A 25,695-nucleotide genomic window follows, 5' to 3' on the forward strand; every position below is an offset into this window, starting at 1 on the left:
GTCTTTGTTGAAGGAATACGTGTGAAAAATAAAAAAAAAAAATTCTGTGATAGCGCATACATGGGTTGCTCTATTTCTTTGCCTCAATCTATCGAAAAGGTGAAACAGCTTATTTGCTGCGCTCAAATTTCGCATTAGGAAGTAACGTAATCGTCGGTGATTTTTTCTCGCTTTTTAGCTCAAGACTTACTTGTTCAGACCCATAGTATGCAGAAAATAATATCCTTCGTGTCTTGGCAGTGATTTAATAGCTGGTGCTATATTTCGCTGCTTTATTTCAACAGCATGAGGCTATTTCAGTTTGAGGCAAGATTGAGTGAACCTGTGTTGCAATAGCACAATAACAGACAGCTTATTGAAATCACGAAGTAGTTTTCATTTGCGTAACACTCGACTTGGGAGGTGCAGGCGTTTTAAGCGATGGAATATTCAGCGTACTTGATTAGGTTTGCATCACAAGAATTCGCTGAAAGAATGTATGGAGGTTGCAGAGAAAAAAGTTATTCAGTATTGCTCACGTTATTTGCCTTCCACTCTCCCTTCATTACTGTTGCCTGCACTATATGTATTTGTTCATACATACGTGCAGTTACTGTTTGCTTGCACATTTCTGGTTGCTTACACCGGCTTCAGCAATGCAGATGTAACATTACTTTGACCTATACCAGGCTATTTTCTTTGCTCAAAGCGACAATTACAAATTGTTCTTTCCCCAAGCCATTGAGATTCGCCATTACCTCTTAACTCGGTTTATTCGCAGCTGCAATGAATTTATTCTGTAACCCTGGAGCAAGACATTTACAGAAAGGAGATCATCATGAAGTTCTCGTTCAAATTTTGTAAATTTTAGAGAACATTCTGTTTGCTTTTGCATATGCTTCTGATTTCGGAAAACGTGAGCACACTTGCTTACAATGCAGGGGGGATGGGCTGCAAGACAAAAGGAAATTATTAGTGCACCTGCTCATTCACGGGTGGATTGCTTGTCTTTTATTGCTCTTAGATGTGTGCAGCTTTGCTTGCATGCTTGCCAGAGCTTTCCCCATAATGGGTGGCAGTGATCTTGCCGCCCACCTCTCAGGGGAACTGCTCTTTTCCAGCTACCTGCCCACAACCAAACCACCTCTTGTGCTTCAAATCTGTCATACTCAAGGACGGTTTTCTCTGTTTGATGGGATCAGTGACGCCATTTAAGATACACAGCGAGCATCCCTGCTCCATTAGGTTCATTTCGGAATGTTGTCACCCCTTAAATTCCCTACTCATATTACTTTTTCTGCATCCACTTGCTACTGCCAAACGAAATAAGACGTATAAATCTTTGCCGAACTCCCGCATTCTCTGAATGCTATGCCAATAACAAAAACCATGCAAGACGGCTTTTGTATGTCTTAATAAAACTAGAAATGATCCCCCGATTTTCGTTTCGATTGTCATGTCTGGTCAGACGGTTTAGTGAACTGCCACATGACCAGGCAAATTGCAACTGTAAGTGCATTGAGAAGTCATGCGTTGGAGCACACATATGAATCTTGTGTTGCTTAGCTGCTTAACCCCAAATATTCTCCTTTGTCAGACAAGATATTTTTTAGAAACCTGGATGAGCCAGAAGATAATAGATTGGATTCTTAGCAGCATTGTTACACGTGCGTTCGACCCCAGTACACATTAACTCGGCAGAATTGGGTCGAGTACGTCTGTCGAGTAAAAATTCAGTTGTGGGGTTCATGTATACACAGTCGGGTAGAGTAAAAAAGGCGGCGGACCGTGTCGCGTTAAATCGCTTGCAGGGGTTACGTTAACTCGCTTGGCCCGCTCATCTAAAGACATGTAGACGCTTTCCAGTCAGGGAGTCGAGTTATGGGGAACTGTGGGATATGAAAAAGCCTTTAAAGCGGCGACGAGCGTCACTCAAATTGAATGCATTTTAGCGCTCATCAAGAATAAAAATTATCAAACTCTCGATAGTAAAAGGCAACGGGATCAAATACGAGTGCGAAACTTGCACAATAACTTCGAAACTCGAAGCTACGCTCAGCTGCGATACTTATTCACTAGAAATCTAGTTCATGTAGACTCCAACCGGGTCGAGTAATGGTGACCGTGCTTACTCAACGCTGATTCGAACCGGTGCTGTCGAGTCCATGTATAGAGGGGCTATTGTACTTGTAATTTTAGGTGAACTCTCAGTTCATGCATCATCATCGTCATCAGCCTGACTATACCCACTGCAGGGCGAGGCCTCTCCCATATTTCTCCTCTTAACCCGGTTCTGTGCTAGCTGCACCCACTTGGCCCCTGCGAACTTCTTAACATCATCCGCCCACCTTCTTCTTTCTTTCTTTCTTTCTTTATTTTTCTTGAAAAATACAATAAAGATATGTCCAACACTGTTTGGACCCGTAGCCATAGGCTAGTTATGGGTCCAAGAAATGAGATACAATGATGCAGACACTTCGTCTCGTGCACAATACAAACCAGGAACAGCGGGGAGTAGGATGTATACATCAATACAAATTCTAAAAACAAGCAGAACAATGAACAATCGCTTCATTTAAAAAAAAAAAAAAAAAAAAAGAGAAAAACATCGTGCGTGCTAAATTACAGTAATATATCAGATGCCAACGGTGCACAGTATTAGTATCACATATAATGAATGCGCTGAAAATATGTTTTAGCTGTAGACGCGAAAGTTCGAGCGTATTTTATTTCTTGTGGTAGAGTGTTCCATATTTTAGCACCTATGAAAGACAGCCGTCGTTCTCCATACACATTATGGGTGTGCGGTAGATTAAAGTTTCCTAATACTGCATTTCTGGTAGTACGTGATGATGCATGAAAAAGGGATATATGGAAGGGGTGGTTATATCTTACGATGCTGTTAACTACAGTTGCTGTTTTTAGCTGGCGCAGTGAATCGAAGGGTAGTATCTGTAGGTCGCGGAATAATGGTTTGCTGGGGTGATCCAGTTTAGAATGTGTTATGATTCGTAACGATCGTTTCTGCAATTTTCTGATCGGCTCGAGATAGCTGTCGTACGTCCACCCCCATGATTCCAGACAGTATGAGAGATGACTGTGGATAAAGGAGAAATATAAAATACGCAGTGTATTGGTGTCAAAGAAGTCACGTGCTTGCAGTAGTTTATAGCACCCGGATGCCACCTTCGCCCCCACTGCTAATACATGATTTTGCCAGTGCAGATGCCTATCAAAGATTACACCAAGATATTTAAAATAAGGTGTATATTCTAGTACGGAGTTGTTAATGCTAATGCTAAAAGAGTTGGTATCTACTTGTTTGCTACGAGAGTGAAATATAGTATATTTTGTTTTCTTGACATTAACAGAAAGCTTGTTAGCTAAAAACCATTCAGAAAGGTTTGCCAAATCGACGTTTGTTTTAGCCTGTATTTCCTCGATGCTATTGCCTGTGATTATTATAGCGGTGTCATCTGCATACATCAGCATTTCTCCGAATTTTAAGGCACGTGGAAGGTCGGAAACATATACCGAAAAAAGCATTGGGCCCAGAACAGACCCTTGGGGCACGCCTGTACGTATAGGTTGTGGTGACGATGAGACATTATTCATGACAACTACCTGATGACGTTCATTAAAGTAACTTGAAAGCAACTCGAAAATCCGTTCCCTAAAACCATAGTGCTTTAGCTTGTACAGAAGGATGGAATGGTCGACCGTATCAAAAGCCTTTTTTAAATCTAGAAAGACTACAGCCACAAGTTTGTTATTATTTAAAGCACTGTTTATAATCTGGGCTAATGACTGCACAGCTGATGACGTTGAATGATTCGGCCGAAAACCGTGTTGCTGTTGGCAAATTATGTTGTATTTCTCTATAAATCTATTAATTCTGTTTGCAAGGATTTTCTCGAAAAGTATATTAATGGCACTGAGCATAGATATTGGTCGATAACTAGAAGGGTTTGAGCGATCACCGTCCTTGTATATCGGGGCAACTCTGGCTGTTTTTAGCGACGTTGGGTATTTGGCGGTTTGCAGTGAGTGGTTGAGGACATGGCACAATATAGGACCGAGGATATCGATGTTTTCTTTTAACATACGTACTGTAATTTCATCCATACCTGCAGCTTTATTACTATCCATAGATACCAACGTTGAATGAATTTCGTTAAGTTCAATGTCATTCATAAAAAAGGAATTTGGGAGTGGGTTCGGTAAGAAAGAATTTATATGTGTGTCATTTACACTGGTACCTGAAGAAATTCCAACGGTAGTAAAATATGAATTAAAGCTGTTTACAACATTCTGATCAACCACGTCAGGAAACGTCTGTTTGTGTGGTTTGCCTATAACACCGTTCACTATTTCCCACAGTTTTTTAGAGTTACCGGAGCTCTGTTCGATTAAATGCGTGTAGTATTCTTTTTTCCGTTTACGCATGAGTGCCACTGATTGATTGCGCAATTTTTTATACTGACCAAGGTAATAGCTATTATCCTTATGCTGTTTCCATTTGTGATACCAAAAGTCCTTCTGCTGCAGTACTGCTAAAATCTGCCTCGTCATCCAGGGCGATACGGGTGCCCTATATGAGCGAACAGATTTTTTACTACTACTGTTAATTTTTGCGCGGGTCAAAGTGTCAATTAGATTGGAGAATTCGGTGTCAACGTCATCGTGGTATAAGGTACTAGTGTCGATTGACTGGATGTTCGATTTCAGTAATTCGTAGTCAATCCTCGAACTTACTTTGGTGTGTTTTAATTTTGGTTTGGGGATGTTTCTGACCGTTACATATGTAGGCAGATGATCTGAAATGGGTTGGCTGTATACCCCTGCAATAATTTCCGAGGCTATATTCGTTAAAACATGATCAATGACCGTTGCAGATGTACTTGTAATTCTAGTTGGAATAGTGATCAAGTTTTGAAAATTAAAGGACTCCAGTAGATACGTGTAGTCACTATGGTTTGCGTGACAGGTGTCTATGTTAATGTCCCCACTAATTACAACCGGACCCTTGTGTCCTGATACTAGAGTGAAGAATATAGATTCAAGTTTTTGAAGAAATAAAGCTGCAGGTGAATTAGGGGGCCGGTACACGACACCTACGATAACAGAGTTGTCCAGTCTGATAAATAATGCTTCAATATCTGGTGTGCTGCAAGAAAGGTTGGGCAATGCTGAATAGGCGCGACTGTTGTGAACAAAAAGGGCTACACCACCACCACGTGAAAGGGAATCACGCGGATAAGAAATTGTGAGATAATCAGGAATAACAACATCTTCACCTTTTTGGAGCCAAGTTTCTGATATTGCAATGACATCGTAGTGTTTTTTGTGCTGACAAAGATAAGCAAGAAGCGAATTTAAGTTCCTTCTTATACTACGTATATTGCTGTGGAATATGTGCAAGCTACTGTTGTCATTCGTCATGAATGCCATATCTCTGCCCTGGGGTAGCCGTGGCTAGGAATCAGCTACTAGACAATTTTCGCAAGATCATCTTCACATGTCACATGTACGACTTTCGAGTTGTCTGCTTTCCTCGCCATGATTTTACCATTAGAGACCCAGGCAAATTTCCAGCCTTTCTGCCGCCCCCTGCTACGCTTTCCTTCCATTGGAATCCAGTTTGTTACACTAAGCGACCATCGGTTATCCTCTCTTCACACTAGATGTCCTGCCCATGCCCATTTCTGCTTAATTTCTACTAGAATGTCGGTAACTTGAGTTATTTCTCTGACCTACTCTGCACTCTTCCTATCTCTTAATGTTACCCCTACTATTTTTCGTTCCATAGCCATCTGGGTTGTCCTCAACTTAAGTAGAACTCTCTTGGTTAGCCTCCACGTTTCAGCCCCATAGGTGAATACAGGTAAGATGCAATTGTAGTATACTTTCCTCTTGAGTGATACCGGTAAGCTTCTAGTCATATTCTGCGAGTGCTTGCCAAATGCACTCTATCCCACTCTTATTCTTCTTGTTATTTCCTTTTCATGGTCCGGATCTGCGGTTACTACCTGTCCTAAGTAGACATATTCGCCTACTACTTCCAGTACTTCGCTACCTAATGTAAACTGCTGTTCCTTCCCGAGGCTGTTGATCATTACCTTAGTCTTCTGCATATTGATTTTAAAGCCTACCTTTCTACTTGTCTAGATCATCAATCATTATTTGCAGTTCATCCCCCGAGTTGCTTAGGAAGGCAATGTCATCAGCAAATGTCAGATTACTGAGGTATTTTCCACCTATCCTTATCCCTAACTGCTCCCATTCCAAGTCTCTGAATACTTCCTCTAAGCAAGCTGTGAATAGTACAGGGGAGATTGTGTCTCCTTGCCTAACACATTTCTTTATGGGATTTTTGTTACTTTGTTTATGCAGAACTGTGGTTTCTGAGCAGCCACTATATATATCTTCCAGCACTTTCACGTACGGCTCGTCGACCCCCCGATTACGCAATGCCTGCATCACCGCCGAGGTTTCAACTGAGTCAAATGCTATGTATAAGGGCTGGTTATATTTCGAGCATTTTTCTATCTGATTGATGGTATGGATATGATCGATAGTAGAGTACCGTTTCCGAAAACCTGCGTGATCCATTGCTTGATTGCAGTCTAAGGTTGTCCTGATTCTATTAGCGATTACCTTCTACGTAACAGACAGTAAGCTGATTTTGACAGTTTATGCATTGCACATTAAAATTGAGTGATATTGGTGCTTTTTTGCATAGGTGCTGTTTTGTCTTGCAAACAATACTATTTTTCCAGGCAATCTTATTTTTCATTTGAGTACAAAATATTGTCAATTTTTGAAAAAAAAAAAACAATTTGTGAGGCTGTTAAGAAATTTTGATTTTGAAATAAATTCAGAAAATAGCAACATTTTATAGATATTAAAATATAAAATATGTTCGAAACAAATTTCTGCTCAGGATTAAACTGGTGTATCAAGGAACTTGGTGTATCAAGGCGTGACATGGTTCATAGGGTCACGAAGAGTCGGACACGACTGAACGCCTGAACTGAACTGAACTGATCAAGGAACTTGTGATAGGGTGAAAATGAAAAATCGCTGTCATGCTTGATGTATCTTTTTTGCGATCCCATAGTCAGATCAAGTATTGTATTTTATTGTGTGCTTAAGCATGGAAAGTAATATTTCACCTCAGATATTCAGGCAGATTACTGTTCTCTATACCAAGAACTACAATGAATTGGGTTGAAGAAATCAGATGCCCGAGCACTTCACCTGGCATCTAGATATAAAATGACCCATGTATACCTAACCGAAAATAATCTTGCACATGGAAGGTTGCCGATGGTATGGCTATATGATTAGCTGTGATGAGGGAAAATGCATACCTGGTAGGCTGCTAGCTGATAAGGAAGTATGACATCATTATACTCAGATCTAGCATATTTTCCTGCCTATGCAAAGTAAATTTCTAGTACTTGCTCAATTGCTCATTGCCGGCTGACTGTAATAATATAAGCTGAACAAGCAGCACTCTAGAGAACTTCATGTTGGGCTAGTTGGTGTTTATTCATTATAAATTAGAGGCACCAAAACAACACGCACACACACAAGAAAAGAAGAACGGGACAGAGTGCCACTCACAACTGGTTTATTGTGCAGAACAAAGTACATATATATCTCACTGCCAGCACATGCGCAAGGAACACATTCGGCATCATGTAGTTTAAGATAAGCTATGTTTAAGAAAATCTTTCTCAGAGAAAGAGGCTGTGCATGTGGAATGGGTGACAATTCATAAAATGTGCTGAAGGGGTTGTATATGAAGTTCCCCTTTATTTTGGTTGCTCCTACATCGGGCAAACCGGGCGATGTGTTAATGAGCGAATCCGGGAAAGTGAACGTAACAGAGCAAAATAGAGATTGCCCCAATATTCCGAAGCGTTTCAGATCCTGCCCTTCAGGCACTTGTGAACCATGTTTTTCTGATATGCGCATTCTTGCAAGGAGTGGTAATACGATGACCAGAAAGCTAATTGAAGCGTTTTATATCGGAAAGAAAGGTAATTTGTTAGTCAGTGACAGGTCAATCAATCTGTATAATCCTGATAAAGCGTTTCTTGAACATATCTTAAGCTACATGATGATGAACGTGTTCCTTGCGCATGCGCCGGCAATGAGATATATATGTACTTTATTCTGCACAATAAATCAGTTGTGAGTGGCGCTCTGTCCCGTTCTTTTTTTCTTGTGTGTGTTCTTGTTCTGGTGCCTTTGATTTATAATGTGCACTGTATGAAAACTATTCCTTGGTACATTACAAGTAAGGCAATTGTTTATAGTAGTTAATTTAAACAGCGCGAACAGGAAGACACAGGACAAGATAAAAAGGAAGCCGCAGTACAAGCGCTGACCAACTCGTCCAACAAAGTATCTTGTTTATAGTAGAATACAGCATGCAATAAAAGCTTTGAAAACTAAAGAGCTGGAACTTGAAACAGTATGATTCTTGTAAACCCAACAGGTGTGTCTCATTCATCACTGATCTTGAGAATATAATATGCATACACTGCCTTGAGAATATCTGCAATGTACACATCTCCCTCAGTTAGCTGATTGAAGATAGTTTGATTGATTCTGGCAGGGCAATATATTCTTTATTCTGGCCGCAGTAATATATGCGTGCCTGTAACTGGCGTACTACAGAAAAATATTCTTTAATGTGTTCTTTAATATCATCCGGTTTTGCATGCTTAGTAATCCATATTGCTTATTGCAGGAGTTTTTAAGAATTTTTTTTTTAATTGATACGTTCTGGAGCCTGAACCGCCATATTTTCAGGAACTGTAATTTTATATGCATCCACCTGAAGTTTTCGGTTTGCCGAAAGCAGGTTTTGGTTCCAAATATCTTTTGTATGTGGGATGCATATTATTTTGCATGTATTTTTATCATCCCTACATGATAAGATGCTGCATGTCCTTGCAGGTCAAGAAACCTGTCGCAAAATGCTCTAAAAGAAGAATGTGTGGCAATAGGACTTCAATATGTACAGTAGAACCCCTTTATAGTAAAGCCACTAGAGTCAGCAAAATATTTACTATATCAGGGTCTTTATTATATCAGTGGTCTGTGATTGCATGGTACTGAATATGCTGTCTAGTAGTTAAATAGGCACATAGTGAACACGTCTTGTTGCTCAATAAAAAAACCTGAAATACCTTCCATCTCGCTTTCATCATCGCTTTGCGTGATTTTTCATCATAAAATTTCTCTACATCTTGTAGAAGTAAAAGAAGAGACATCTGGGCGAGTTGGTATGGTGACATGATAGAAAAACAGCGCAAAAGACGTGCACGGAGGAGAAGAACGGACAGAGCAAGCGCTGAACTCACAACTGAAGTTTATTGAAAAAAACACAGATATATAACCCAGCCAAGCAGCACCAAACCGCACATTAAACAAGAGAATCATGATAACCCCCCACACACATCATGTTCAAGAAATTCAACCTCATTATCTGTCAAAGCGATTGACGGTTCACTAACGCAATTTGCACCCAATCGTATGATATGCCTGGCCTCAATGATTTCCCGGTTAATCTGTGCCGGATGGGAATCCAAAATAACTGTTTGTGTTAGATAAGGTTGGCAGCCGTCACATCTCTTACAATGTACAACCAGATTAGATCCTCTACCAATCTCTAATGATCTCTCGTGCTCTCGTAACCGGACATTGATACATCTGCCTGTTTGACCCACATACACTTTATCACAAGATAACAGAATCTTACATACCACTCCTACTTTGCATGGAACATAGGAAAAGTTATGCTTCACCCGACACATGTTTCTTTCCCGGACTTTTTTCGCTGCTTTATTCTTAACAATGCTACATATTTTTGACAGTTTATTAGGTGCCGAGAAAACCACACTAACATTAAACCTTCTGGCTACATTTTTCAAATTGTGTGAAAGACCATGCACGTATGGCAGGGCCACAAATCTTTTTGTATCCCTCTGTCCAGCCCCTTCCTGGTCCTGTGAACCCACGCACGACTGTTTTACTTTTGAGATTAATTTATCACAAACTCTTAATATGACGTGAACAGGAAATCCTGCATTCGCTAGCCTAGACAATTGTTCATTAAAGCTAATTCGCATATTATGAAAACATGACTTCGACAAGACCGCCCCCAGGCTGGACAGAGCGATGCCATCTTTTACTAGCTTGGAATGTTGCGATCCATAATCTCCTAGGCGAATACCGCCAACAAACTTGATGGGCACAAAACTTCAAAGTGAGGTCTAGAAAACGCAATTCGTTCTCTTGTGACATTCGTTCAAGAGTAAATCTCAGTCCCAGCCCTTGCTCTTGAAAAACTTTAAGAATATTCATTGGTGATGAGCCACTATTGCAACCTTTGTAAAAGACCAGGAAATCATCAACATAACGAAAGATTCTTACTCCCAGCCCTTGCAAGTTATTGGCAATCAATTCGTCTACTCTGCTTAGGAAAATGTCACTTAGAACAGGAGCGACCTTTGAACCAATACAGATGCCTGATTTCTGGGTGTACACGCCACTGCCAAATTCAACAAACATACTTTTTAAGTAAAAAGAAGTCAATTCCAAAAAAGACCCAGTTGATATACCACAGCTGTTACCAAAAGCTATTTCATCATTTTGTTCCGAAATGCACCTTCGCAGACTAGTCATGAGAACTTCATGAGGGATCGAATAAAATAGATCCTCAACGTCGATGCTAACTGCCGAGCACTCCCCTGGATTTTCCATTTTCAAGTACTAAACCACTTTCTCAGAGTTTTTTACCTGCGAGTGTTCACCAGCGCCACCCTCAGCCATAGCGGCGGACGTAGAACGTCCTTTGTTACCGCCAGCGTCACCTAGAACGTGATCAAGAGCGAGGGCGAACGCTGTGCTAGAACCCTCTTACGCTACCTATGGCTTCAAGACTGCCAGAACCGATACCCCCGTAAGCTACAAGCAGATCAATTAAGGGGAAATGAGGGTGCTCGTTATAATACATGAAGGAAAGAAGCCAACAGTAGGCGAGGCCAAGGAAAGCGTTGGGGATGGTCCTCTTACGTCTTTCTTTTTTTTATGTTTTGCTTAGATAATCACAGAAATTAGTAACGAATCTGTTTAGGGGAAAGATAATTAAACGCAAAGTAGAAGAAAAAACAACGTGCCGATGGTGGGAACCGAACCCACGACCTCCGAATATCGCGACGTCCGCCGCTATGGCTGAGGGTGGCGCTGGTGAACACTCTCAAGGTTCGTATACAGACAACACAAATACCCAAGCAAGGAGCAGGGGGGACAGCGGCCGATGTAGCTCAGTTGGTAGAGCACTGGACGCGATATTCGGAGGTCGTGGGTTCGGTTCCCACCATCGGCACGTTGTTTTTTTTTCTTCTACTTTGTATTAATTATCTTTCCCCTAAACAGATTCGTTACTAATTTCTGTGATTATCTAAGCAAAACATAAAAAAAAGACGTAAGAGGACCATCCCCAACGCTTTCCTTGGCCTCGCCTACTGTTGGCTTCTTTCCTTCATATATATATATATATATATATATATATATATATATATATATATATATATATATATATATATATATATATATATATATATATACACAGAGTAAAACTGGAACATGAAAAGAATTTTAAAAAAAAACAACACTCTGCGCTACTTTACTCTTCGACCTAACTGGTTAGAGCCTAAGCAGAACAGCCGCGTTTCATGCCTACGCATGGAGCCCCAGCTCAGACTGGACTGAACTCTCTTGGATCACGTCTCATTTAACATATTCACAAAACAAAGAAATAGGGGCGGTCATTTTCAGAGGCCAGCCCCACACATCAACTGTCCAATAGGAAATATGCCATATGGGCACAGCCCCATGGGTTGGCCTTAGCCTCTAACCCAGGGCCCCACTAACAATACAAATTACAACAAACCAAGCACAGCGAAACCCTTTCCCCAGTGAGGGTGTCGAACCTTATCCTCTCGGGAGACTTTCTTCCCACTTGTCTCCCGCACACCACCGCCTCATCCACGCCGCCGCTGCTGGCTGAATCCTTTCCACAGTGCACTGCCCCGCGCCATCTATGTTTACTACTACGAGCAACGACATGGAAAGAGAAAGATCCAACCAGCTGCCATTCTGCAGGTGGCACCGGATTAAAGGGGAGCTTCTGGCTTGCCCGCTCTGAGCACAATACCCGAGTCAACTCCTGAATGCTTCTTCGGGCGCTCTTTTGTCGCATCTGCAGACAGGATAAACTTTCTTTCGCACTGCTCAAAGTTGCAGTGTAAAAAAAAGGCCGAAGGGTCATTTGGGTGCTCGCTACCGGCCAGTACGAAGGGTGCCAAGATGCGTGCACCTGGCGTGCACCTGGCAGCACGTTCCGCCACGCATGTTCCCATGAATGACCTTCATGAATGAATGACCATGAATGGGCTAAAACGATCCGGCACGCTTGTAGAAGGGGAACCGCTTTTACAATACCAGAAGCAGACAGTCGGGTGACGGCGCCGTGCAGAGACGCGCACCTGCAAGTGATTATCCTTTGGGCGCGGCGCGCACCTGCAAGTGATTATCCTTTGGGCGCGGCCCTACACGTCCCTTCTAAGAGTATAACCGAGCTTGCTATCAGCTCGTTCATACTAACTCTTCACAAGGGCCGCACTACCTTCCCGGCAGCAATGTCATTCCTGCTGGGGCGCCAATGTCTATACGTCACCACGACACTCAGAAAAAACATATACATCGACGTAAGCAAATCACAAATCACAACATTGGTGTATGCTGTTGTCCAGGTCTGCTAAGCAGTCAGCAATATCACCCTGCAGGGAGTCCACATTCATGTACACAGGCGTACACACAAAGTCCCATTGTTCATCGCGGCTCGCAAGTCCGCGCTCACAACACTGACGACACTATCTGAATACCAGCGAGAACTCTTCCAAATGTCCGGTATATCACATACACGGCTCGCCGCACGCAGCGTCGGCTGAGTAGGAACGTTCACGCTTGTCTAGGTTGACATGGTGGTATCGCTAGTTCCCAACTCCCATGACAGATTGGGGAGCCTGGATAGCGCAACCGCATTTCCATTCTTGATACCTTTTCGATGTCTAACCGTTATGTTATAACGCTGGACTGCCAGCGCCCACCTAGTCAATTTCGCCCCGTGTGGAGTGCACGTCGTCAGGTATGACAGCGGATTGTGGTCAGAGACAACATTGACCTCAGCGCCAAAGAGCCAGTAGTCGAACTTCTTTAGAGCCCAAATAATAGCAAACGCTTCGCGCTCTATGGTCGACCATCTCGCCTGGGTCGCATCGTAGCGATGGCTTGCGAATGCTATAGGCCTCTCATCGCCATTTTCAGTCATCTGTGCCAAGCAAGCCCCGGCAGCCGTCGCTGATGCGTCAGTGAACAGCTAATATGGCTCATGAGGTTGCGGAGTGCTCAACGCCACTGCTCTGCAGAGCGAGTCCTTGAGCTGTTCTAACGCGCGTTGCGCATCTTGCGGCCACGGGATTAAATTTGGTACTCCTCGCTTTGTCAACGCCGTTAGTGGGCTAGCTATTTCAGCATACCAAGATACATAATCCCTGTAATATCCGCATAGTCCCAGCAAACTTCGCAGCTCTTTCTTTGTTCTAGGCTGCACTAGGCCTTCTATTGCGGATACTTTCTCGGGGTCGGGTGCATGTGTCCCTGAGCCCACTATGTGCCCTAGATAACGAGTGTGAGACTGTCCCACTTGACTTTTCTCAGGGCTAGCCTTTAGTCCTGCTTCCCTAAGTAACCGAAATATGGTATCGACGTGCTCTGCGTGTTCTTGCCAGGTTTGCGAAAAAGTAGCTATATCATCTAGATATGCCGTAGCGTAGGCTTGATGCTTAGCGAGGAGCGTATTAATCATTCTTTGGAAGGTCGCTGCCGAGTTTTTTAGCCCAAAAGGCATCACCTTCCATGCATATTGACCCTCATGGGTTACAAATGCGGTGAGTACCTGGCTCTGCGGGTCAATCGGTACCTGCCAGTAGCCACGCCTCAGATCAACCAAAGTGATGAACTGCGCGCGACCGACTCTAAAAATTAGCTCCTGTGAGTTAGTCATTGGAAACGAGTCTGCACGGATTCCTGCATTCAAAGTTCGGTAGTCAATACACATTTGCACTGACCCGTCTTTCTTCCCCACACACACAACCGGGTGCGCAAATTCACTCTCTACAGGATAGATTAATCCTAAATCAAGTAGCTCATCCACTTGGCGGCTTACTTCTTTCCTGAGCAGTTGTGGCACTCGGTAAGGAAAAGCTTTCTTCGGTTGAAATCCTTCTTCTAGCTCAATTCGGTGCCTTCCTACTTTCGCCAATCCCGGCCTGCCATCGAAGAGTGCACGATGTTTTCGGAACAACCGTCGTATTTCATTCTGCTCCTTCTCACTAAGGTGGGCTAATTTCTCTAATGTTATTAGCTCCTCATCTTTTAGAAGGGGTGCGACTTGTGGTGCACACTCTACTTCTCCAAACTCTTGATCGTCATCAAACACTACACCAACCTGGCTTACCCTTGCGTAGTACGGTCTCATTCGGGTGGCGTGGACCACAGATGTTTTTCCCTGTTGTGTTTCTACTCTGTACGAATGTTGTCTCTCACAACCAATTACTGTGAAAGGACCGAGCCACTTAGGAGCCATCTTGGTGGTGCGGTCTGTGTCGAAAACGAGAACCTGATCCCCCACATTAAAGACTTTATTTCGCGTCCTTCTATTGTATGCTTCTGCGTAGCTAGCTTGTCGCGCCGTGCTTGTGAGTCCTGCCACATTGGCTGCTAGCTCAAACTTCTCCCCTAGCTGTTTCAAGTACCTCGCAGGTTCCTCCCTAAGCGTCGCTGGTACACTAACTTCTCCTGCCCACGTCTGGCGAAGAATTGCAAGTGGACCTGTCGGATTTCTGCCCCGGTAGTGTCGGTGCTACCCCGGTAGTGTCGTGGGGAACTTCGCGGTAAGCCCACAACACAAATGGGATCAACTTATCCCAATTTTTAGGGTCTCTTTCTATTACATGAAAGAGCATGTTCTTTAGTACCCGATTCCATCTTTACACGGCCCCGTTGCTTTCAGGGTGTTCCGGAGTGGAAAATCTAGGGGAACAACCTAATTTCTCTAGCATCAGCTGAGTGAGTTGTGCCTTGAAATTTGTTCCCTGATCCGAACAGATAGTCTGTGGGACCCCTGTTTGACTGAAGATTTCTAATAGAGCATCACAGGTAGCCCTTCCCGTTAAGGAACGAAGACATACTACTTCCGGCCATCTCGTGCATAAGTCAACAAGGCACAAAGCATATTTGTGACCCCTACCAGATGGCGTATCAAGAGGCCCTATAACATCTACATTAACCACCTGAAAGGCATGTTCAGGCCTTGTTATTGGCGTGATGGGTATATTGTCAGTTTGACGTCGGTCAGAGCGGATCTGGCGCCCATGGCAAGACTGGCAGTACTCTGAAATTTCTTTTTCCATGCCCGGCCAATAGAAGTAAGGTTGAAAGTTGGGCGAGTTGAATCTGGTTCATTTTGAATTTAGCGCAAAAAACGAGGACCAAGAGTAGAAGGACACAAAAGGGCTCGTGTTGTGTCCTTCTACTCTTGGTCCTCGTTTTTTCCGCTACCTTCAAAATGAACCAGGCCAACAGAAGTTGTACTTTATGCGGGCTTTGGTCTTTCTTGGACCCAGGTGTCCACCCCACAGTGATTCATGCGCCAAGGACAGAACTTCCTTTCGTTTTTCTCGGGGAAGCACCAGCTGTCGCACTTTAGTACCTGCTATAGAGTCCCAGTGGTGAAGCAAACCCTCGCTAACGAACATACCCGCCTTTCCGTGCTTAGAGTCCTTCCATGCCTTTCTCAAGTTCTCATCAGCGAGCTGTGCTGCTCGAAATATTTCCCGCTGGCTAGACAGCGAAACTGCCTCTTCTTTCTCGTCTGACTCTGCTTCCTCTTGTGAATATTCGGCATTCAGTGCCGTGTCGGATGGATGGATAGAATATAGGAGCGTCCCCTTTAAAACGGGGTGGTAGCAGTAGCTATCATGCTCATTTTTCTCCATATATCTTAATTATTGATTTAGAATGGTTAACTAAACAATCATTCTATTTATTAAATTTTGCTCCTACATTACTAACATTATGTCACTTCTCTGCTTTTAAGCCACCAATCTTCCAGCCGTTTTTTGCTAGTTTCCACCGCCGGTTTATTCACCCGGCCACTGTTATCTCTAAACCCCAGAGCTTCAGGAACAGTGATTGCGCCTGCATCAACTTCCGGATGGATACCATTGCATTCGAGTATAATGTGGTCAATTGTTTCACTGGAGTTTCCACATACAGCACATGCGTCATCTCCATTGTTAAACTTCTTTTTGTAGCTGCGTGTTCTAAGGCACCCTGATCTAGTTTTAAAAAGTAGGGCACTGCCTCTTGAGTTATCAAAGAAATCTTCCTTCCTGATCTGCATTTTCCACTTTCGGTATAATTCCACACTGTTTTTTTTTTCAATCGAATTTATCCAATTTTTACCTTCTGTGTTTTTCACCTGTTGATTAATGCTCTTTATTTCTCCGTCCTTTTTACTAGCATACTTACTAGTTAGTTTCCTAGTTCTTTTCCTCCATTGTGAGTCAACGCTTTTTAGGTACAGGTATTTAAATACCTTAGCTGCCCATCTGTTACTGTCCAATTTCCTCAGGCGTTCCTCATATAATTATTTACTCCGAGCTTCCCGTACTTCGAAAGATGCCCAGCCCATATCTCCCTGTACCGCCTAATTTGTAGTTTTTCCGAGGGCACCTAGTGCTAATCGTCCAACGGATCTCTGATTTGTTTATAATGTCGACTGTACCTCTGATTTTAGGCACAAAACCGCATTTCCGAAAGTAAGTCCGGGCACCATAATTCCTTTCCAAATACCCCTCAATACCTCATACCTATTGTATCCCCACAATGCCTTATGCTTCATTATCCCGGCATTCCTTCGCCCTTTGGCCCTAAGTGATTGCTCATGCTTTCCAATGTATGCCAATCCTTCGTTTACCCATACCCCCAATTATGTATAATCTGCTACTCTAGGTATTTCAAGGCCTTGTATGTTAAGACCCTGATCAGTTGAGCCGTTGAAAATCATCAGACCCGACTTAACTGCGCTGAAACTGAAGCCTAGAGCGTCCCCTTCGTCTCCGCAATACTTAACTAGAGTTTGCAATTCTTCCAGACTCTCAGCTAGCAGCACAATATCGTCTGCATACATCAAACCAGGGAGGCGCTGCTCTACCGCCTTTCCACCTAATCTGTATGACAGGTTAAAACCTAGGTTACGGTCTTGTATCCTCCGTTCCAGGTTTATCATATAAAGCATGAACAGCACCGGTGATAGAAGACAGCCTTGTCTTAATCTTTTGCATACTTTGACATCCTCCGTACTTCTTATCCCTTCCCACGTAATTTCTACTTTGTTATCCCGGTATATTTCCTGTAGGAACTCTATTATCTCATAACCGATACCTTCTTCTTTTAATATGTTCCACAGGAGTTCCCTGCTTACGTTGTCGTACGCCCCGTTTATGTCCAGGAAGGCCAAATACAAAGGTCTATTTTCCACTCTAGATATTTCGATGCATTGGGTAAGCACGAACAGACTATTATCTAAGCGCCTACAATTTCTAAAGCCGTCCTGAAGTTCTCCGAGTATCTTGTTACTTTCAACCCATGCTTGCACCTTTAATTTCACCGCCTCCATGGCTAACCTGTACATTACAGATGTTATGGTAATCGGCCTGTAGGATTTTATGTGCATCCTTTCTCCTTTCCCTTTATAAATCAAATTCATTTTACTCTGCCGCCAGCTGTCCGGAATTTGCTTATTCGCTATCAGTTCAGTTCAGGCGTTCAGTCGTGTCCGACTCTTCGTGACCCTATGGACCATGTCACGCCACGCTTTCCGGTCTCTCACTATCTTCTTAACATCACATAGCTTCATCTGCAATGCCTCGAGAATGCCATCTAACCATCGCGTTCGCTGCCTACCTTTTCTCCGGCGACCCTCAACCTTTCCCAACATCAAATCTTTCTCCAGCGACTCCTCTCTTCTCATCAGATGACCAAAGTAGCTGAGCTTTAACTTTAGAATTTGACCCTCGAATAAGCAGTCAGGGTTTATGGTCGACAATATCGACTGATTTGATCTTCTGGCAGTCCAAGGAACTCTTAAGAGTCTTCGCCAGCACCACAATTCAAACGCGTCAATTCTTCGGCGGTCAGCCTTTTTCACAGTCCAACTCTCGCATCCATACATCACAACTGGGAAGACCATAGCACGGGTTATACGGATCTTGGTTGGCAGACTAATGTCTCTGCTCTTTACTAGGCGGTCAAGGCTAACCATTGCTCTCTTTCCCAGAAGCAGGCGTCTCCTAATTTCATGGCTGCAGTCTCCTTCCGAGGTAATCTTGGCGCCCAAGAACAGAAAATCTGTCACAGCTTCCACTTCTTGTCCATTGATGCTCCAGGACTTGATAGGGCAAGACGCCATGATCTTCGTCTTTTTAATGTTCAGTTTAAGCCCAAACTTCTCACTCTCTTCTTGTACGCGGATCAGAAGTCTCTTGAGTTCCACTTCCCTTTCTGCCATTAAAGTGGTATCATCCGCATATCATTCGCTATAACTGTTTCCAAAGCTTTTAACAACGTTTCCTTACTTTTTGGACCGAGTTCATTAATAAGCTTGATCGGAATTCCATCTATTCCTGTAGATGTATTTTTAGGAATATTTTTTTCTGCCTTTTTCCAGTTTAAATTAGTCAGTTCTACGGTGCTTTGTATTCTGCTACCTTGTGTTGCTTCCTGATTTGCGGAGATTACCCTATCGTCGTTCTTAAATGACTCGGCTATAACAGATGTAATGTAGTTCACTGCGTTGTCTCCCTTTAAACAATTTTCCTCGTTATCTTTAATCCGATCTTGCTTTCTTTGACTCTTCTTCCCTAGCCAGCTTATATGGTTCCAGAATTTTCTTGCTCCGTCTCTAGAGGCATCGTGTATATCAGCCATCCAGCGATCGGTGGACTGTCTTATTTTACTTTGGACGAGGGCCTGCACTTGAAGTTTCTTTTGTCGATATGATTCCCATTTTTGGTCGATTTCCTCCTGAGAAGCCTGTGCTTTCTTTGCCATTCGGTGTTCCCTTGAAGCACCCGTCGTTGTTCAATAGCTTCCCTGATTTCCTTATTCCACCAGCTCTGTGGCTTCCTCTTTCCATTCCAGCGGTTTGCTACTTTAACCTCCTGAATTTTACTCCTTATGAGTAGTTGTACCTGTTCATAATCCCAGTCTTCTATGGGGCTTTTCTCTATTCTTTCCTCTATGTCTGCTGCTATCTGCGCTATTTGATCGTCGTTTAATTTTGCGTTTACGTTTTGTCTAAGTTCCATTTCTCTTTTCATCAAGGGGCCCATCTGCAGACTAATACGTTTATGATCACTTCCCAGACTACGCCCCCCTTCTTCGTCTATTTCCATTTTTGTGACCTTGCTATAAATTTCCTGCAACATTAGACAATAGTCAACGGTCGTCTGCCTGTTGCGGAATTCCCACGTGATTTGGCCTTCACATTTTGTTTCTATATTTACTACAACTAGATCGTGTCGCTCGCAGAAATCTAGCATGAGGTTCCCGTTACAATCCGTGTATCCATCCAGATCGTCGATGTGGCCGTTCATGTCCCCCAGCAGAATGATATTGGCCCCGTTTCTAAACTGGCTTATATCGTCACTGAGACATTCAACAAGATCCCTGCTTTCTTGCCTGCATTGATGTCCTGTTCCTAAATAAACTACCCCTAGCCATGTCCTTATGCCGGCAATGGTTCCTGAAACCCAGATATGTTCTTCACAAGATGATTTAATTCTTTGCCAATTTGTTCCCTGGTGTATCAACATACCTACCCCTCCACCCTTTCTTTCCGTTCTCGTTCTGTTGCACCCTTCCCAGACGTAGCCTTCTATAAACGGCGCATCTTCTAGATCCCTGAGATGAGTCTCGCAAAGAGTGTACACACCTATTTTGTCATCCTTCAACTGCTGTTCTATCTCTAGCCATTTCGCTCTTTTTCTACCTCCTTGCATGTTTATGTAGCTGATCCTAGTGTTAAATTTCTTTTTTGTACTTTTCTTTCTCGACCTACACTTTGCCATTTTGGGGGGCTCAGCCTCCATTATTACACTTTCTTTTGCTTCACTTCTAACTACCTCTGTGCACGGAGTCCTCGCGGACCCCCTAAAAAAGCTACAGCCCTGCCTGCCAAGCGCCAGCCGATCTCTGCTCCGACCCTTCTGTTAAAATGAATGCCATCGCGCTGAAAAGCCCTACCAAACCACTTCGAAACGCTTCTCCAGGCTTAACTTTGTTATGTCCTGATTAACTGTCACCACGTCCTTTTCCATCTTTCCGTTCAATCCTAGCACCTCTGGTACTGTGCATACAACTATCTGCGTCTGCTGTGCTATCTCCCTGATCTCGTCAACTCCCTTAGCTAAACTTTCCACCACTCCTGCAGCGTCACCATTTAGGACATCGTTTAGACTCGCGACTACTATTACCCTACTGTGCTCTGCGGAATCCTTCAACAGCCTATTTTTACTCTCTTTTAGTACAGCCCTCATTGTTCTCCCTGGGAAGGCTCCAACCAACACTCTCTTATCACCCCTTACACGTTCCAAGATATCTCGCTTGCACCTGTTCATGTTAGAATCTCCGGCGATAAGCACCTGGGCCTTTTCTCTCCCTCTCCGAACTGTTGGCTCCTGCTTTCGGTTATCTGTGTCCTTATCTCTGGGATTTTCATTCTTCCTTACTTCTTCCTTTTTTTCCGGCGTCTTAGCTGCTTCTAAATAACTCTGACGGTTCGGATCCGCCTGACCTACTTTGCTTATGCCTTCCATGCCAGTACTGGCCCCAGCCACGTGGCCCGCATTGGAATGTTCGTCCTTGTTGGTTCCAAGGACAAAGTCGGCCCCTTTCTTTTCAATCTGAGTAAGCTGTCCAAGCAGTTTCTGATTTTCCGTCCTTAGCAAACGTACTTAATCTTCTAAATCCTCCACACGAGACACTAAACTGCCCCTTTCTTGATCAAATCTATCTAGACGTGCATTCAGTACGCAACACCGACACAAAAAGTCGCTGCCTTCCGCTTCGCCTACAGAATCAAAACGCGTTTTTTTGAGATTAACCTGCGCCTCGCACTGGGTACACTTTACCTTCTTTTGATTGCACATCTTAAGCAATCGTCGACTGAACTATAACTGTTACGAATTCTTAGAATATACCAATTGCCAAAAGAAGACACAAGAAACGACTAGCAAACACGCGTTAAAAACCAAATCTGCGAATGCCAATAGCCTAGAAAGAAAAATATTTATCTAAACAAGATAGCTAAACAATGAACGCCAAGAAAACCTAGCTGCCGGCACGAAAAACCAGGCCGCTAGGACCAAGAGCTAAAATCTATTCTTTAGGCTGCACCTAACCTAACTAGCTGAAAAAGAAATAAAGTTAATAAAAGAAAGAACTCATCTATTTGACGCTTCGGAAGTTCCCGCTGTCGCCAGTCCGTCCGTTTCCGGTAGCCACGTGCAATCGGAGGAGCGATGGAACACGCGTCCGCACTACACGGCTGTCAACTGTCAACTCCACCTCGCATGTCAGTGCCTCATAGTGCCGATTTTCTGCGTTTTCTAGTTCCTTGTTAGAAACCCTGACTGCACCCATACTTGTGTGCTCGAACTCGCTGTTATCTTTAAGCAGCTGCCAGTCTAATGAAAGCAAACAGTTCACACCCTCGGTCAGCTCATTGCTGAGGGCACATACTATGCCTATCTTTTGATCTTCTGCAACTGTTCCCGGCCTAGATATTTTTACAGGGATCGTCGCCAACTTCGCCTGAATGGAGCTGCCGAAAGCTGACACTAATTTCACTGCCCCAGATGGTTCCGTCAGCGCTTGCGGTAGTATTCTTTCTCGTATTACTGTTATTTCACTACCAGTATCAAGCACTGCCTCTGTGCAAACATCTCCGCACACAAGATCTACAAAGTGGAGCTTTGATGTGGCTGCCCTCGAACTTTGCATCGGTACCTTAACTTTAGCAGTTAAACCCGTACTTTGGTTTAAAACAGGTTCCTTTGCTTTCGTCTAATCGACCCGCGCGACCTTATGCACCCTCTTTTGGTACCCATTTCCTTGTTTCAGGCGCGGTTCATTTCCCGTTGCTTCGGGCAATTCCTGGCAATGTGCCCCTGGCCATGGCATAGATGGCACTTTACTATGGGCTTTTCGGAATTTATCTGTTTTTGGCCCATTTGCTGCACTGGCGCCGTAAGCTGTTTTGTAGCTCGGCCTTTGCCTTTTCCTTGCTCAAAGATCTGTAGAGCCTTTGATAGCTCTTTAGGCTTCAGCCAACTCTCTCCTTCCCACAGGCGCACATATTCGATGCCCTCTGAGCTGAGACCTCCCTTAATGCGATCAGACACCATTAGGTCAGTCAGCGCCCCTACTGAGTCCACCTCTCTAGCCTGGATGTAATATGCTAGGTACGTTTTCACGCGCGATGCAAACTGAGCCCATGTTTCCTCCTTCCTTTTTGATGCTTTTTCAAATCTTTCCAGGTACTCAGTTGGGGTGAGTTTTAGCTCAGTTAGAACCGCTGCTTTCACAGGCTCATAGTTCGTGCAATCCGCTCCATCGAGGTTACGAAGCAAGTATCGGACTCGCTCTGTCAGTGCCGGCATAATTAAATGCACTCGGTTGCTGTACGGCACACTGAAAGTGACGAACAACTTCTCCACCTCATCAAACCACAGTGGCACATCAGCATCGCATGGCATTTTGTAGCCTTTTAGGACTTTTGCACACTGTGTTATTGAATCTGAGCCTATACTTCGCTCATCACTCCGTCCCGACCCAAGCGGTGACAGTCGACCACTCGACAGCCCAAGCTCCATCTGCTTTAAGGCTAGTCGCTCCCGAGATTCAATTTCACGCATTCGTAGCTCCATTTCCAACTCCATACGGCGAATAGCCATCCTCTCTGTCTCGGCTCCTGTGGCGTCTAGTGACAATGTTGGTCTCTGTTCGCCAGCCTGTAACCTGCTCGCCAGATTGTAATCACCCTCCATAGTAACTACCTCACTCTGATCAGTAACCATTTCTACTCCGCCCCCTAGCGATTGCTGCTCCTGTTGAGGATGTGACCTCGATTCACTCTCAGGATTAGATTCGCTTTCTTTAGCGGCTAGCATTCTCCTCGTCTCAACCATAAGCGTCACAAACCAACCACCATGCCAACTTCAACAAACGCAAGAAATCCCACTCACCCGGCGCAGATCTTTTGTTGTCTGCCGCCCAGAGCCCGGATGATGCGTCCGCTCCAACGGCGTCGGTGGCAGCAGAGGTAGAATCGTCCCTTGACGGTTCCTCGCTGCTCCGTGTCGAATGGCCTGCGGTTGCCGGGTGCGATGCTTGTCCTTGTAGATGAGACTGCCGAACACTGTTGAGCTGCTCCAGTAGAATTTATGTCGTTCGTTCCTTTTCGGAAGATTCTTTAAACCCTTCCTGTTATGTACTTCGGCGTAGAGAAAACCAGGAGGTGTACTTGAAGGTGATGATCGTAGAGCATATATTTACAGCATGACATTATATATATATATATATATATATATATATATATATATATATATATATATATATATATATATATATATATATATATATATATCCAGAGTAAAACTGGAACATGAAATGAATTAAAAAAAACACTCTGCGCTACTTTACTCTTCGACCTAACTGGTTAGAGCCTAAGCAGAACAGCCGCGTTTCATGCCTACGCATGGAGCCCCAGCTCAGACTGGACTGAACTCTCTTGTATCATGTCTCATTTTACATATTCACAAAACAAAGAAATAGGGGCGGTCATTTTCAGAGGCCAGCCCCACACATCAACTGTCCAATAGGAAATATGCCATATGGGCACAGCCCCATGGGTTGGCCTTAGCCTCTAACCCAGGGCTCCACTAGTAATACAAATTACAACAAACTAAGCACAGCAAAACCCTTTCCCCAGTGAGGGTGTCGAACCTTCTCCTCTCGGGAGACTTTCTTCCCACTTGTCTCCCGCACACCACCGCCTCATCCACGCTGCCGCTGCTGGCTGAATCCTTTCCACAATGCACTGCCCCGCTCCATCTATGTTTACTACTACGAGCAACGACATTGAAAGGGAAAGATCCAACCAGCTGCCATTCTGCAGGTGGCACCGGATTAAAGGGGAGCTTCTGGCTTGCCCGCTCTGAGCACAATACCCGAGTCAACTCCTGAATGCTTCTTCGGGCGCTCTTTTGTCGCATCTGCAGACAGGATAAACTTCCTTTCGCACTGCTCAAAGTTGCAGTGTAAAAAAAAGGCCGAAAGGTCATTTGGGTGCTTGCTACCGGCCAGTACGAAGGGGGCCAAGATGCGTGCACCTGGCGTGCACCTGGCAGCACGTTCCGCTACGCATGTTCCCATGAATGACCTTCGGGCTAAAACGATCCCGGCACGCTTGTAGAAGGGGAACCGCTTTTACAATACCAGAAGCAGACAGTCGGGTGACGGCGCCGGGCAGAGACGCGCACCTGCAAGTGATTATCCTTTAGGCGCGGCGCGCACCTGCAAGTGACTATCCTTGGGTGCGGCCCTACAATTGTCACTAGACGCGCATTTGCAAGTGAATATCCTTCGGGCGCGGCCCTACATTCTCCTTTCCTAGTTCTTGCTGCACTTTTACTCTCCTTTACTTTCTTTTACTTTCTGAATGGACCACACCGCCTCCTTGCTGTGTTTGTAGATAGCTTCACTTTTTTTTTCTTCGCGCGGCGCGCTTTACCTCACGGCTCCAAGGTTTTTGTAAAGTAGGCTTCGCCTGACTGCTACTAAGCTTAGTGGTAAAGCAACCTAAACGAACACTCGGAGTTATTTTTTTGTTTTCAAATACAAAAAGTCTTGTCCTCGCGATTCTAGGTAGTGCGCGGATGGCGATATCATCGAGAGAGTCGTCGCTGTGACCAGAAACACTTTAACCGAATTTTATCAAAAATATATTTTCTTTAAAGGGGGAATAATGTACAGTTGCCTATGGAAGGTGAACTGGGACTTCAGTTTGACTTTACTATATCAGAGTTTTTACTATAGCGGGGTTCTGTATTTCGTACTCGGTCATATAGGGCACCCAGACTTGAAATATGTATTTGGACAAGTGTTGAGAAGGTGAGTTTGGATCTTATGGTGATAAATGATGATGATGATGATGGATTTTAATGGCGCAAGGGCGACTCAGGCCAAAGAGCGCCAGACTCAAGGTTAACGGTGTACTCAAGTTTATATAATGGAATAGTTGTGATTTTTCATGAAGGAATAAAAAACAGTGGTGTATAGGGCCTAAAAATGTATTCGCTCTGTAAAATTGCTAAAAACAATGGTGTATAGGGCCTAAAATTCATTTGCGATATATAATGGATGTGCAATGTATCAGTAGATGTTTTAAAGGATCTCATCCGTCCTCTCAAGGAGGAGCGGGCTGAGACCCACGTCGATAAGAAA

The 25,695-nt window shown here is 44.0% G+C and overlaps 1 pseudogene; it reads right to left on the reverse strand.

Annotated features, from left to right (window-relative positions):
• The window catches only part of LOC146172023 (uncharacterized), a 29,508-nt pseudogene extending 6,271 nt beyond the window's left edge, over positions 1 to 23,237 (reverse strand).
• Between the last annotated feature and the right edge of the window lie 2,458 nt (positions 23,238 to 25,695).

This window comes from Amblyomma maculatum, unplaced genomic scaffold (genome assembly GCF_055883805.1).
Source record: "Amblyomma maculatum isolate TAMU_Amacu unplaced genomic scaffold, ASM5588380v1 scaffold_15, whole genome shotgun sequence".
Taxonomy (NCBI): domain Eukaryota; kingdom Metazoa; phylum Arthropoda; class Arachnida; order Ixodida; family Ixodidae; genus Amblyomma; species Amblyomma maculatum.